This window comes from Paramormyrops kingsleyae, chromosome 24 (assembly GCF_048594095.1).
Source record: "Paramormyrops kingsleyae isolate MSU_618 chromosome 24, PKINGS_0.4, whole genome shotgun sequence".
NCBI classification, from domain to species: domain Eukaryota; kingdom Metazoa; phylum Chordata; class Actinopteri; order Osteoglossiformes; family Mormyridae; genus Paramormyrops; species Paramormyrops kingsleyae.
The window spans coordinates 25,965,416-25,978,412 of NC_132820.1; the positions used below are offsets into that span (position 1 = coordinate 25,965,416).

General features: G+C 41.3%; 2 long non-coding RNA genes across 2 annotated transcripts; one reads left to right on the top strand and one right to left on the bottom strand.

Moving 5' to 3' along the window:
• Positions 1 to 6,254: 6,254 nt before the first annotated feature.
• On the top strand, positions 6,255 to 6,702 carry LOC140582218 (uncharacterized). The gene is made up of 3 exons (XR_011985162.1): positions 6,255 to 6,308; positions 6,415 to 6,464; positions 6,546 to 6,702. It is a non-coding gene; the product is annotated as an uncharacterized lncRNA (long non-coding RNA).
• Positions 6,703 to 8,703: 2,001 nt separating this feature from the next.
• Positions 8,704 to 9,168, bottom strand: LOC140582283 (uncharacterized). The gene is made up of 3 exons (XR_011985212.1): positions 9,047 to 9,168; positions 8,891 to 8,940; positions 8,704 to 8,809 (listed from the first exon to the last, which is right to left on the bottom strand). It is a non-coding gene; the product is annotated as an uncharacterized lncRNA (long non-coding RNA).
• Positions 9,169 to 12,997: the final 3,829 nt, after the last annotated feature.

Genomic DNA, 12,997 nt, shown 5'->3' on the forward strand with positions numbered 1-12,997 from the left:
TATCCCAGAGCTTACCCTCAGCACACACAAATTTTTCTGAATTTAGAAGAGCTTTGATCAGCAAAATGCATCAGGAAGGTGTACCATGGGTCAAAGCGCTGCTGGCGGTACTGTGTAGTATGAGAGCATCACCTAACAGATCAGTAGGACTGAGCCCTCATGAGATTATTACTGGACGCCCAATGCCAGGTGTGATTGATCTTAGAAATGCTGAGCTACACCTTGCTTCAGATGCCCTGATCGCTTACTGTGAAAACCTCAAAAAGGCAGTACAAATTGCCAGAGAGAGAGTTGAGTCGTGTGGGCAGACTCCACCAGAAGGTGGACACACAATCATCCCTGGTCAGTGGGTCATGATAAAATCGTTTAGAAACAAGCCATTAGAGCCTAAGTGGCACAGACCACATCAAGTGATGTTGATTACAGCAGCTGCAGTGTTGTGTCAGGGAAGGAAAAGCTGGACTCATGTGTCACACTGTAAAGTTGTTCCCCCACCGGCAGGGATAGGATAGGACACACGGACCAGTGAGGAGCCCAGGGAAGAACCGATTGCAACAGGCATCGGGGCCCAAACCCTGCGGTGAAGATTCCCACATAGGCCTTCCCCATGTACTAGGCCATCCTTACCTCACTGTTCTTTAGGTGTCACGGGATTTAAGAGATAGGGAAAGAAGGAACAACAGTAGACACAGATTGAACAGAGGATACAACCCTAGTGTTTGCAAGTTTTGTACAACAGATACTGCTCTGTCGTCTTGTTTTCTTTCCCCAGCAGTGGGGAGCTCGTGCCCTGACCACTCCCTCACTTTTAATGCCCCACAGTTTTTAATTGCACGCACTTCAGTTCATACACACACATTCATACACACACACATGTACACACCTTACACATACACATATTGAGCGGTGGTCTGAGGGGGGGCCCCGATTGATCCCCTCCCTATGGGCCAGCGCAGTGTGCCGGGTGTTGCGGGTGGTCCCGGAAGGGTCCGGAGAGTACCCGACACACCCACCGGGACCCTGACCCACATGGCACAACCGTAATGATAGTAAGTTGTAAATTTGTATTGTGCTGGTTGGTGTTGCGGTTTATTGTTATTGTTCTTATCACAGTTGCAGCTGCAGTTATCAGTTTTGTTGTTGCTGTTACTGTTGTTGCCGCTCGTTTGTTTTATTTTAGTTTCATTATTATTATTAATTTTTGTTTTTCTTTATTTGTTTTTCTGTTTTTTTTTTGTAATGGAAATTAAAAATAAAGCAGTCCTCCGCAGAGGGGGGGTGGTGGAGGGAATATATAAAAAAAACTTAAAAATACATCCCAAGCATACCGTCTGTCAGCAGTAGGGTGACATGCCTTGCCTGCTCACCCAGTTTAAATGCACCTGACCATCTATTCCTTTTCTATTCCTCTGACCATACTGACCATCTAGTCTTTTTTTTTTTTTTGGGAATAGGGTGGGGCATGCAGGGTTCCGCCATCTGCCCGCGGTGCCGAGCTCGTGTCCTGACCTGACTCGTGTTTAATTGCACACACTTCAGTTACACACACACACACACATTCATACACACCCACCTGTGTTTTAAAATGATGTGAGGGGGCTATAGGGCTCTCGAAGAAACAAACAGGCACACTTAGGTTCACTCAAAAACCATTGGCATGGATGAGCAGTTAAACGTTTCTGTCTTTCAGAGAGAAGTACAATTGCCATGACTCAACCACCAGATTTGTCAAAGGTTTTGGACCTTGTACACTACTCTTCATACCATGATGCACTTAGTTACTAGTGTTTTTTTTTCCTTTCGAAATGTATTGGAGTGTAATTGTCTTAATGTGCATGGAATACTGGAATTGTACAATGAATTAAAGATGAAGGCAATATAATAAAAATGCTAACCTTGTATTTTTTCTTCTGTTTTAGTAATTGCTGTCTGATGGCTGTGAGGGATGGGTGGGGCGAGGAAGACTCAGGGACTGGAAGTGGGATTAAAACTGAGGATAACATGCTCATTCTTTTTTGTATTGTTTACAAATTTTCCTTCCCTCAGAAAAGAGGAGTTTCCTGCTATATCTATAGAGATTCTGATGCTGCTATTTTTGTTAATAAGTTTGTTGTTCTTTACAAGTTGTATTGTGTTTTTGTTAAGTGTATATTTAAATTTACACAATTCTGTATTCAATAAATGCTAAGTTGAGAAATTTTGTGTATCGTTTGTCATTATTAGTGGGATATTTTAACATGCATATAAAGGGGAAAACGTCCAATTATCGGCCAAAAAAAATCGGCAGCATATATCGGCCATCGCCTGACCCTGACTCCTAAATATCGGCATCAGCTATTGAAAAACCCATATCGGTCGACCTCCATGAGTCATAGTACATTCAGTCCAATTCATCCATCGAGTTAAGTCACACCCCCACACCCACTTGAGGGGGCACTCTGGCAGATGCGAGGATGGGAATGTTCTTTCCCCTATAACACCCCCTCCAGAAGTACATCTCACTCCAGTTCACATTTGCTCCTCTTCACAATGATGAAGCAGGATTTGTTGGCTGGACAAGTGAAGTTGTCCTGCTGCCGGGTCTCGGTGCTATTTTTCCACCTAAGGTTGAAGGTGGAAATGTGTTCCAACTCGGTCCCTGGGACTGCAGCATAGCCGAACATCGCCAGCAGCATCGGCCACACCCACCACCAGAACCATCCTATACACATAAAGAAGAATTTGCATGCACATTAGTTTTCCCATAACTAACATTTATTAACTGGGAGATGTCGGCAATTTTGGCGCCAGGCTCCATAACATCCACGGTGTTATCTTGTCCCATAGCTATAACTTCTGCAGGTTTAGGTGGTTCGTCTTATTGTTGAACCCACATAGAGAGGTTAGTTGGTACAATGGGCGGAGCTTAAAGCTCTCTCCCATCTGTGACGTCATAAGCGGGAGGTGGGCGTATCCTTTGTTCTGATTGGTCGGGGGGGGAGGGTTTTTTTTGGCCAAATGGTATACATGCTTATGCCACGTGTTGCCGATAGGGGGTCGTAGTGTTTGGGGGTTGTTAGACTTTAATAGAATAAAAATACATTACATGTATTTTATTCATTGGGGGGTTGTTAAACTTTAATAGAATAAAAATACATTACATGTATTTTATTCATGTGTTATTTTTAATATCGTTTTTAAGGAAACGTAAAACATATAGCAGGATGAACGTAAGCTAGGGCAAGACTTTAGTGATACATTTAAAAGAAAGAAAAGCAGGCGGAATTTAAACAAGTAGAGACACGGCCGAAACACTGACAAGATAAAACACCGTGTTTTTAAACAAATGACACGCCCCAAACTTTTAACTTTTAAACAAGCCCAAAAGAGCAAATGCAAAACAAGTACAAGCATTTTAAACCCATTACATTTAACCAACGTATTTAAAGAAGAACAAGAAAACCTTTTAGCGATATTTACCAGTGTTAGGTTGAAGAAAACATTTAACCAGCAAACATCTTAGCCCCGCAGCTTGCCCCGTGTGCGGCCGGCCAGTTCAAACTTCCGCGTCAAATGGCCGATCGCTGGGGGAAGGGGAGGGGCGTAAACACACGCTCAAAATGGCCGGCGGCGGCGGAAATTGTAAACGCAAGCCCATGGCCCTTAATTGTGTGAACACGCCACCATACTGACAGAATGCGCATTAACTCTGTTTGATAATCTGACTTATTTGTAAACAGTATAAAATGATCTATTTCTAATTAAAATAAAAGTCGGCCTCTAGCACCACAAGTCCCGACTGTTTAGCAACATTTAGCTAATTTCATCAACGGACGGCTAATCACAAGGCATAAACATCTTAAAAGATGTATTTACATGTATTTTGCTATCAGGGCTTTAGAGTTTAACTTCAGTTCGGTGAAAGTATAGGCCCGCAATGTGTATGCAGACCCAAAGCACGCTAACTTAGGCATACACGCAACTTATCGCGAAAAACAGATAGAAATAGACTTGTAAAATTTAAAGAAAAGATATTAACTGTTTTTGTCAACGTTTAAAGGTATAAAAACTTTTAGACAATAAGTTTTGGGGCTGAATTCATGTGTTTTAACAAAATGTGGCACCGACGACATTGTCGTACTGAAAATAAACACAGTCTACTAATGTTTTAAACTAGAAATAATTCTCTTTAACATAAATGTACTGTTTTAATACACTGTTTGATATAATGTATGTGAACAGCCTAGGCGCTAAGTTTTAGGGAATGAATCTATGCGTTTTTAACATAAATTTAGAAGCATGGGTGTGGTACGGCCTCAGCACACACCGTTAGGTGGGGCTGTCTACTTTTTTTTGTTAAAATGGGTTCACACCAGGGGCAATGAAGCACCTGTTGAAGCCTAGGTCGGAATAGACCGGCTCACAAGACAATTATCCATTTGCTGGCCGCCGTTCCCAGGCTATATATATATATATATATATATATATATATATATATACACATTGGCCATAATGTCATAAACCAGCGCCGATGTTTTTCCCGAACCCGCACATCAAACAAAGAATATTGATTGGTAAACCAGATGACAAGTATACCCCCACCAAGCTGGGGGTTTATTAAGGGGGGCCGAGTGGTTAAGGCGTTGGACTTAAGCTCCAAGTGTCGTACTGAAAATAAACACAGTCTACTAATGTTTAAAACTAGAAATAATTCTCTTTAACATAAATGTACTGTTTTAACACACTGTTTGATATAATGTATGTGAATAGACTAGACAATAAGTTTTAGGGCTTAACTCGTGTTTTAGCAAATGTGACGCCGTAGAGTCAAGCGCTGTCTGGCCTGTTTGCAAATGTCCCAGCATGCACGAGAAACATTGTGTAAAAAACTTTTGCTTCAAGATTCGATGTGGAAGTTAGCCGACAAAATTTTGCAGATTTCATAAAAGAAGACACGGTAAGAATCGCGTTCTATCCGGCGATGTGCCCCTCTGCCTAACCCAACATGGACGCCTCACAAGCGAGACAGCGGAAGCAGCATATACTATGGGTAACCGATCCCCCGCATCTCTAATCTATCAGGGAAAAATGATAAGTTTTTGAACAAACTGCTGACGTTTTTCTAACGCCGATGACATGGGCACAGTGCGAGCTGGAGAGACAGGGCAAGCATTGGACTCGGGGGTAACATTATTATTATGGCAGAGTGTACAGGACTCGCCCCACTGCCTCGGGACGTGGGTGGTCGCCCGGACAAACAAACACTTGTATTTAATTGTTGTATAAGCTAGTGAACGGCATGTATCAGCATACATCAAAAGCATTTTTAAAACTTTGGTAGAATTCTTATTTTAAAATAAGTATAAAATGTGTTATAAAGCATTTGACCAATGATAATTAATAAAGAATTCAAACATATTATCCCACACGCGCGCGGCCTTTAGCAACAGAAGTGTGTTTTGCTTATAGCCCAGGTCACCAATGGCCAATAATTTAGAATATTGTTTTTATTTAAAAGAAGGTGGACATTATAAATGGATAAGGATAACAAAACTTTTGGCAGCGTAATTTTAACCGTGCTTTGGGGCTCGTCAATCTTTTCTAGCTAGAGATGAAAGAGGGTAAAAACAATTTTGTTATTTTAAACAAATGCGATATTTTCTAATGGTAAAAACACTGTCATCATGTTTTAGGGTGAAATTATATGGGCTAGTTTTCTTTTACAACACATTACAGGATACTGATTCACCCAGGCATGCAGAAGTGTGAAGTTTCAGCATGAGCCAAGGATGGGTTGAGGGGGGAGGTACGGGAGCGGTCAAGAATTTAGGATATATTTTTGTTATTTTACCCTTCCTTTGTTAATGGGTTATTTTAAAATAAGTATTAAAACACGCCATGAAACATTTTATTCAAAGTACTTTAAGGGTAGCTTTGCTTTACAGAAGTTTAGTCAAGAGGCGACATGCCACTCTCTCTTTGAAAATGCACAGGGCATAGACACTGATGATCCAAACAAGGAATAAAACAGTTTAGCAGTAACTGTTATTTTGCTATTTAAAGAAGGTGGGCATGGTTATTTAATCTCATCTAATAGCACCTAGTAAGCGACATTTAGAATCAAGCATCAAATACGCATGAAAAACTTTGGTAGAATGATGTCTAGTTGTCCTGATGGAAACGCCCAGCTGGGAGGGGTAACTCACCTCATGCTTTATTAAGTGAGCGAGTGGTGAGCACAAAATACAGATACATCTGAAAGCTTGAAACAGATACAGACATCTTCGCCGATCAACTTTCAACGCAAAGATGGAAATGCTAAACTGGAGGTATGATACACTGTCATTTTAACATTATTTAATATTTGTTATAGGGGCCAATACGGTGAAAACATATTATTGTTATTTTGACCAAAAGTTTTTTTATGTTATCAAGTGAATTAAGGATGCCGAGCAAGGATGTTGAAGAAAACGGCCGACGTGTCGGTAAGTTTTCAGACATAGCAATGTGCAATGGCTTTCACTGTTTAAAATGGGTAAAGACAACATGTGATTATATACACACAGGTTCAGATGAGGGACCCCCGGTCGAAGAATTGACCACAAATATTGAGAAGATTATTAGGGAAGGGCCTATGGAGGACACAGCGGGGGGTGACGACGTGAAGACGGCAATGGCGGGGGGCCCCGTGGCGCGACGAACGATCCATTTTATCATAGGGGCCGTGGCATGGATTATGGATACGGTAATAGATAGTGATTGTGCAGCGTGTGCAGCATACTGCCCCAACTTACGCTGGCACAGGTGTTACAACGGGCCAGAGCCCGTTATATGCTTTATAATTTTGAAAGGGTCGCCAAAAAGCTGTGCACGCCGCGGGTTGCAGATATATTAAGAAACTGTATCATGGCGTTTACACCAACGCCGCCAGCCGCAACAATTGTTCAAGAGGCTATTGATACGGTTGTAAATAAACTGAAATATGTTAGCGATATACGCGCAACGCTGGACTCGGACGTGAGGTGGTCATGTTTCATCTCATTGGGTATCGTCACCTGGACGAGACACACCCACAGACCTTTTCCCCACCCCACGTCTGAATTTACTTTTGGGGCGATACAGCACAACAAGTCTTCTCCTCAACTTAACCCCCAGCGATCCCCATCCATGACCCTCTATACTTTTGGACAGCGAATGGATACAACGCCACCAGAGCTTCCTCAATACACTCCGCGGCTGGCCGCATCATGGTGCCCGTATGGGGTTCTGTTCCAGTCACAACCACCGCTTGCGGACTCTGCCCTAATGGATACATCGCGGGTTACTGCATCGATGTTGGATGATTTCCGCGATCGTTTTGCGGCTCCATCATTATCTGGAGATTCTGGGGGTGGCGACATCACCGAAGCTGCCATGAAGATAATCAAAGGGTCACTTGCCTTTATTCTGGATCGGCTAATCGAAGATGACTTGAAGGAGAACTGTATCGGCTGTTCTGTGAAACACCCTAGCCTGCTTCAGCACACCTGTCGCTATGAACCTGTACCGTTTTATTTCTTTAACAATTTTGAAAAGCTGTTCAAAAAGCTGTATAGGCCACGGCTTAAACATATTATCACAAAGGCGGTGGCCATGTTTCACCCTCATACCGCTCCTGTAAAAATACATGCATCAATCGATGTGTTAGTTTCTGAACTTAAAGGCCAAATTAATGTACGGGCCAAATTGCGCGAGCTGAAACGCATCGCTGAAGACGGTGATTGTGAGTATGCTGTAGATGAGGCATTTAATGATTTCTGCAATTTGTACACATGCGAGCAGCCAATGGCTGGTGTGTAAACGTCTGTCAAAATGTGATTGGCTGCTCATTTTTATATGCTTTCTAAATAAAATGAGTTGAGTCATGAAAACATTGTGTTGTTATTGCTAACAAGCACTTGACCGTGTTTATTTTACGCCATCAAAACCCTGGGTCATTTGGTGGCGTAGATAGATTATACAGGGTGGTACACATGTCGCCTGCTTAAGGGTGACATAATGGGGTAATATCCTGGATGAGAGTGAAGACTACATGGCTAGAAGAAGAATTGTCCAACGTGTCCCTGCATGGCCCCATGTCATCTACAATCCGCAATTTAGCCAATAATTGTAACTTTGCAGGTTTCATGGATGGAGATAGAGTGAAAAGTAAAAAAGAAACTCATTTCACACATTAATTTCATTATTATTATTTTATTTACTTACTTACTTACTTGCTACAAAATAAAATAAAAACAGGACCATAACTCTTAAAAATAACTTTTGAAATGACATTCACGCATGCCGCACCACTCGCCAGTACCCCAGAACTGCAGTATAAACATTGCGCGTGTGCTCAGGGGCTATAATATCGCTCATTATTAAACTGAAACATATTTCAGTTTATTTACAACCGTATCAATAGCCTCTTGAACAATTGTTGCGGCTGGCGGCGTTGGTGTAAACGCCATGATACAGTTTCTTAATATATCTGCAACCCGTGGCGTGCACAGCTTTTTGGCGACCCTTTCAAAATTATAAAGCATATAATATGGCTCTGGCCCGTTGTAACACCTGTGCCAGCGTAAGTTGGGGCAGTATGCTGCACACGCTGCACAATCGCTATCTATTACCGTATCCATAATCCATGCCACGGCCCCTATGATAAAATGGATCGTTCGTCGCGCCACGGGGCCCCCCGCCATTGCCGTCTTCACGTCGTCACCCCCCGCTGTGTCCTCCATAGGCCCTTCCCTAATAATCTTCTCAATATTTGTGGTCAATTCTTCGACCGGGGATCCCTCATCTGAACCTGTGTGTATATAATCACATGTTGTCTTTACCCATTTTAAACAGTGAAAGCCATTGCACGTTGCTATGTCTGAAAACTTACCGACACGTCGGCCGTTTTCTTCAACATCCTTGCTTGGCATCCTTAATTCACTTGATAACATAAAAAAACTTTTGGTCAAAATAACAATAATATGTTTTCACCGTATTGGCCCTTATAACAAATATTAAATAATGTTAAAATGACAGTGTATCATACCTCCAGTTTAGCATTTCCATCTTTGCGTTGAAAGTTGATCGGCGAAGATGTCTGTGTCTGTTTCAAGCTTTCAGAAGTATCTGTATTTTGTGCTCGCCACTCGCTCACTTAATAAAGCATGAGGTGAGTTACCCCTCCCAGCTGGGCGTTTCCATCAGGACAACTAGACATCATTCTACCAAAGTTTTTCATGCGTAGTTGATGCTTGATTCTAAATGTAGCTTACTAGCTACTATTAGATGAGATTAAATAACCATGCCCACCTTCTTTAAATAGCAAAATAACAGTTACTGCTAAACTGTTTTATTCCTTGTTTGAATCATCAGTGGCTATGCCCTGCTCATTGTCAAAGACAGAGTGGCATGTCGCCTCTTGACTAAACTTTTGTAAAACAAAGCTACCCTTAAAGCACTTTGAATAACATGTTTCATAGCATGTTTTATACTTATTTTAATATAACATATTAACAAAAAAAAGGGTAAAATAACAAAAATATATCCTAAATTTTTGACCGTTCCCCGTACCTCCCCTCAACCCATCCTTGGCTCGTGCTAAAACTTCACACTTCTGCATGCCTGGGTGCCTTGTAACGGTTACAGTGTCAATCAGTATCCTGTAATGTGTTGTAAAACAAAACTAGCCCATATAATTTCACTCTAAAACATGATGACAGTGTTTTTACCATTAGAAAATAACGCATTATTTAAAATAGCACGTTGACAAGCACAACTAATGTTTTTTATCCCTTAAATTAAGTCTTATTAAGATAAGTAAGGCATTATTCTACCAAAGTTTTTAAAAATGTTTCGATGTATGTTGATATATTCCGCTCACTAGTTCCTACTGTTACTCAATTCTTGTTGCCTAATTGATTTATATCACACTCATCCTAATTTAAAATTTCGCTATGACAAAACAATCCTTATGCAATTTTAAGAAAAGCGTGGACTATATATGTCTGGTGTTTTTTTATAAGGCGCGTGAAGTTGTGGCTGTTAGCCTGTGTTAGGGGCCCTGTAATACCCATTTTGTTAGGGCGCGCCTACTGTCGGCTAGAGAAAATTGCAACTGTTTCGCAGGCCAACCCTTGAGTGCGCGTGCCCGTGGCTTTGCGGTGCTTGTTGGGGTGTTCGTTTTACTCCTGTAGTTAAGGCTGATTTTTTATACCAATTTAACAAATACAGCTAAAGCTTTTTATACCTTTAAACATTAACAAAAACAGTTAATATCTTAAGTAGCTGAACCCCATTCCCCCACTGTGACCATTAGCTGTCTGGCATATCTAAACAAGTGAAACAATGCTAGACCGTATAATTTCACCCTAAAAACATACTGGCTACGCTTTTACTGACATAAAATAGCGCATTTGCCTAAAATAACAAAACACAGCTATTGTTTTTACCATTTAAAAACGCAATACCCTCTTTCATCTCTAGCTAGAAAAGATTGACGAGCCCAGAGCACGGTTAAAATTACGCTGGTAAAAGTTTTATTATCCTCAAAATGCATTTAAACCAGTACATTAATAAACACCTATAATGTGTTTTATTCTTTTAAAGACTAATGACACCCGTTTTGCTGGCATGTACTGTACCGTACATGCTAAGGCTACTGGCGGACATGCTGCTTCATCACGCGCCCCCCCGCTCACGACATAATAGAGGGCTTGCGGCCATTCGTCGCCTGACATGTCTAAACATATTGGCTGTGCTTTTACTGACACATTTGGTTAAAATGACAGTACATTTATGTTAAAGAGAATTATTTCTATTTTAAAACGTTAGTAGACAGTGACTATTTTCAGTACGACAGTGCGGCATGCTGGGACATATGCAAATAGCCAGACAGCGTTTGGGTCTTCGATGCTACATTTTGTTAAAACACATGAATTCAGCCCTAAAACTTATTGTCTAGGCTGTTCACATACATTGTATGAAGCATTGTATTAAAAATAGCACATTCATGTTAAAGAGAATTATTTCTAGTTTAAAACGTTAGTAGACAATGACTATATTCAGTACGACAGTGCGGCATGCTGGGACATATGCAAATGAACCAGACAGCGCTTGGCTCTTCCACCCTACATTTTGTTGACACATTAATTCAGCCTTAAAAATGATTGTCTAGGCTATTCACATACATTGTATTAAACATTGTATTAGAAACAGTACATTCGTGTTGAAGAGAATTATTTCTAGTTTAAAACATTGGTAGACTGTGGCTATTTTCAGTACGACAGTGCGGCATGCTGGGGCATATGCAAATAGACAACCCGCTTCTGGGTTAATGCATTACGCTCATTTTAACAAGGATTACCTGCGTTATTCCTTGATTCTTGTTGTCGAAATGCTTAGGGCGCTTTACTTTATTATTCACATTGGTAGAAAAGTGCTTCATTACTTTAAAACGTTATGGTTAAGGGGTCTATTTGAAATAACAGGCGCACCGTTAACAATACCTAATTATCAGTGATGGCCAAAATGACACTTCATGAAACATTTGCTATATTTTCTGACCCCACTAGATGGTGGTCTCTGTTCAAAGCATGTCCCAAAGCAAACCAAGACCACTGTCTAGTGGGTTCAGAAGTACCACAAGCTGGTTTACCAGCCGTCCTTTTCGGCATCACTACTAATTAACTTCATTCCATCTGTGTACTGTGTACTAATACTACAAAATAACATCAGTGATGATTTGTGCTGTTTTATAATTAATTAATAATACTGATAACTGGTGCTGTTAACACATACCCATCATGCCCCACTGTGAGTCAGGACACACTTACTTGCATGGCAGCTTTCATTAGCAGCACACATTAGCACAGAGGAACAAAAGTCTTCCACGGCACGTAGCTCCCCCTGTAGGCCTGTCACAGAAATGCAAACATTACAATTACGAATTTAGCAGATCTTTTTTTCCAAAGCAATATACAAGTTACAAAGCAGGGTCAGACAGTCCCTGGAGCAATTGGGAATGAAGGGCCTTGCACAAGGGCCCAACAGTGAGATCACTCTGCCAAGCAAGGGATTTGAACCTGTGACCTTCCAGTCACAGGCACAGTGTCCTCACTGTCCCAATCCTTTTGTCATCATTCACATCATTCATGCCAGGGAATGTCACTTTGCAGGTCAATATGAACACCTCCCTTACTGCCATTGTTAGATGTGGTAATAGTCTCATTTATATTTCATATCATCATGAAACAGGCCTTGGAGATCCCAACAGCTTGCAGGCTCTGGATTAATGTCAAGCACATATAGAGATGATTTCGTACTAGAGATTATCTTGGTGTTCAGCCCCATCTTCACCTCATGTCTACTTTTCTGTTGAGCTGAAGAAATGGTACAATCAAGTGGAGAAAATGAACGATGTGATGTGGAAGAAGAAGGAAGGAGGAAAACACTTTGCTTATAGTCCCAGTCATGGTTACACTCCCACAGTCACGGTCACCGTCCCACAATCATGGTTCCTCTCCCAGCCACAGATACAGTTACAGCCTCATAGTAACAGTCCCTGTCACATTTCCAGTCACTGTTACACTCAGATTGTCACGGTTCCAAGCTCAGGGTCATGAATCCATCCTCAGGTACAGATACAGCCCCTGTCACAGTTCCAGTCCCATGGTCACAGTTCCTGTCCCAGTCATAATCCCAGTCACAGATCCAGTTACAGCCCCATGGTAACACTCCCTGTCACATTTCCAATTCCACAGTCACAGTTCTGACTTAAGTTATAGTACAACAATCTCACAGTCATGATTACAATTTCATGCAAATACACCTCCACGCTCCCTTCCAAGCACATGCTACAATTTTGTATGTCTGTATATCTGTTTTATTTTCTTTATTTCTCGTTGTGTCTTTGTATTTATGTTTTTTGGTTGTATTTCAAATGCATTTTTTTGTATGTGCTTTTTACATTACTCCTGTCTTTGTTAGCCTCTCTGTCCCA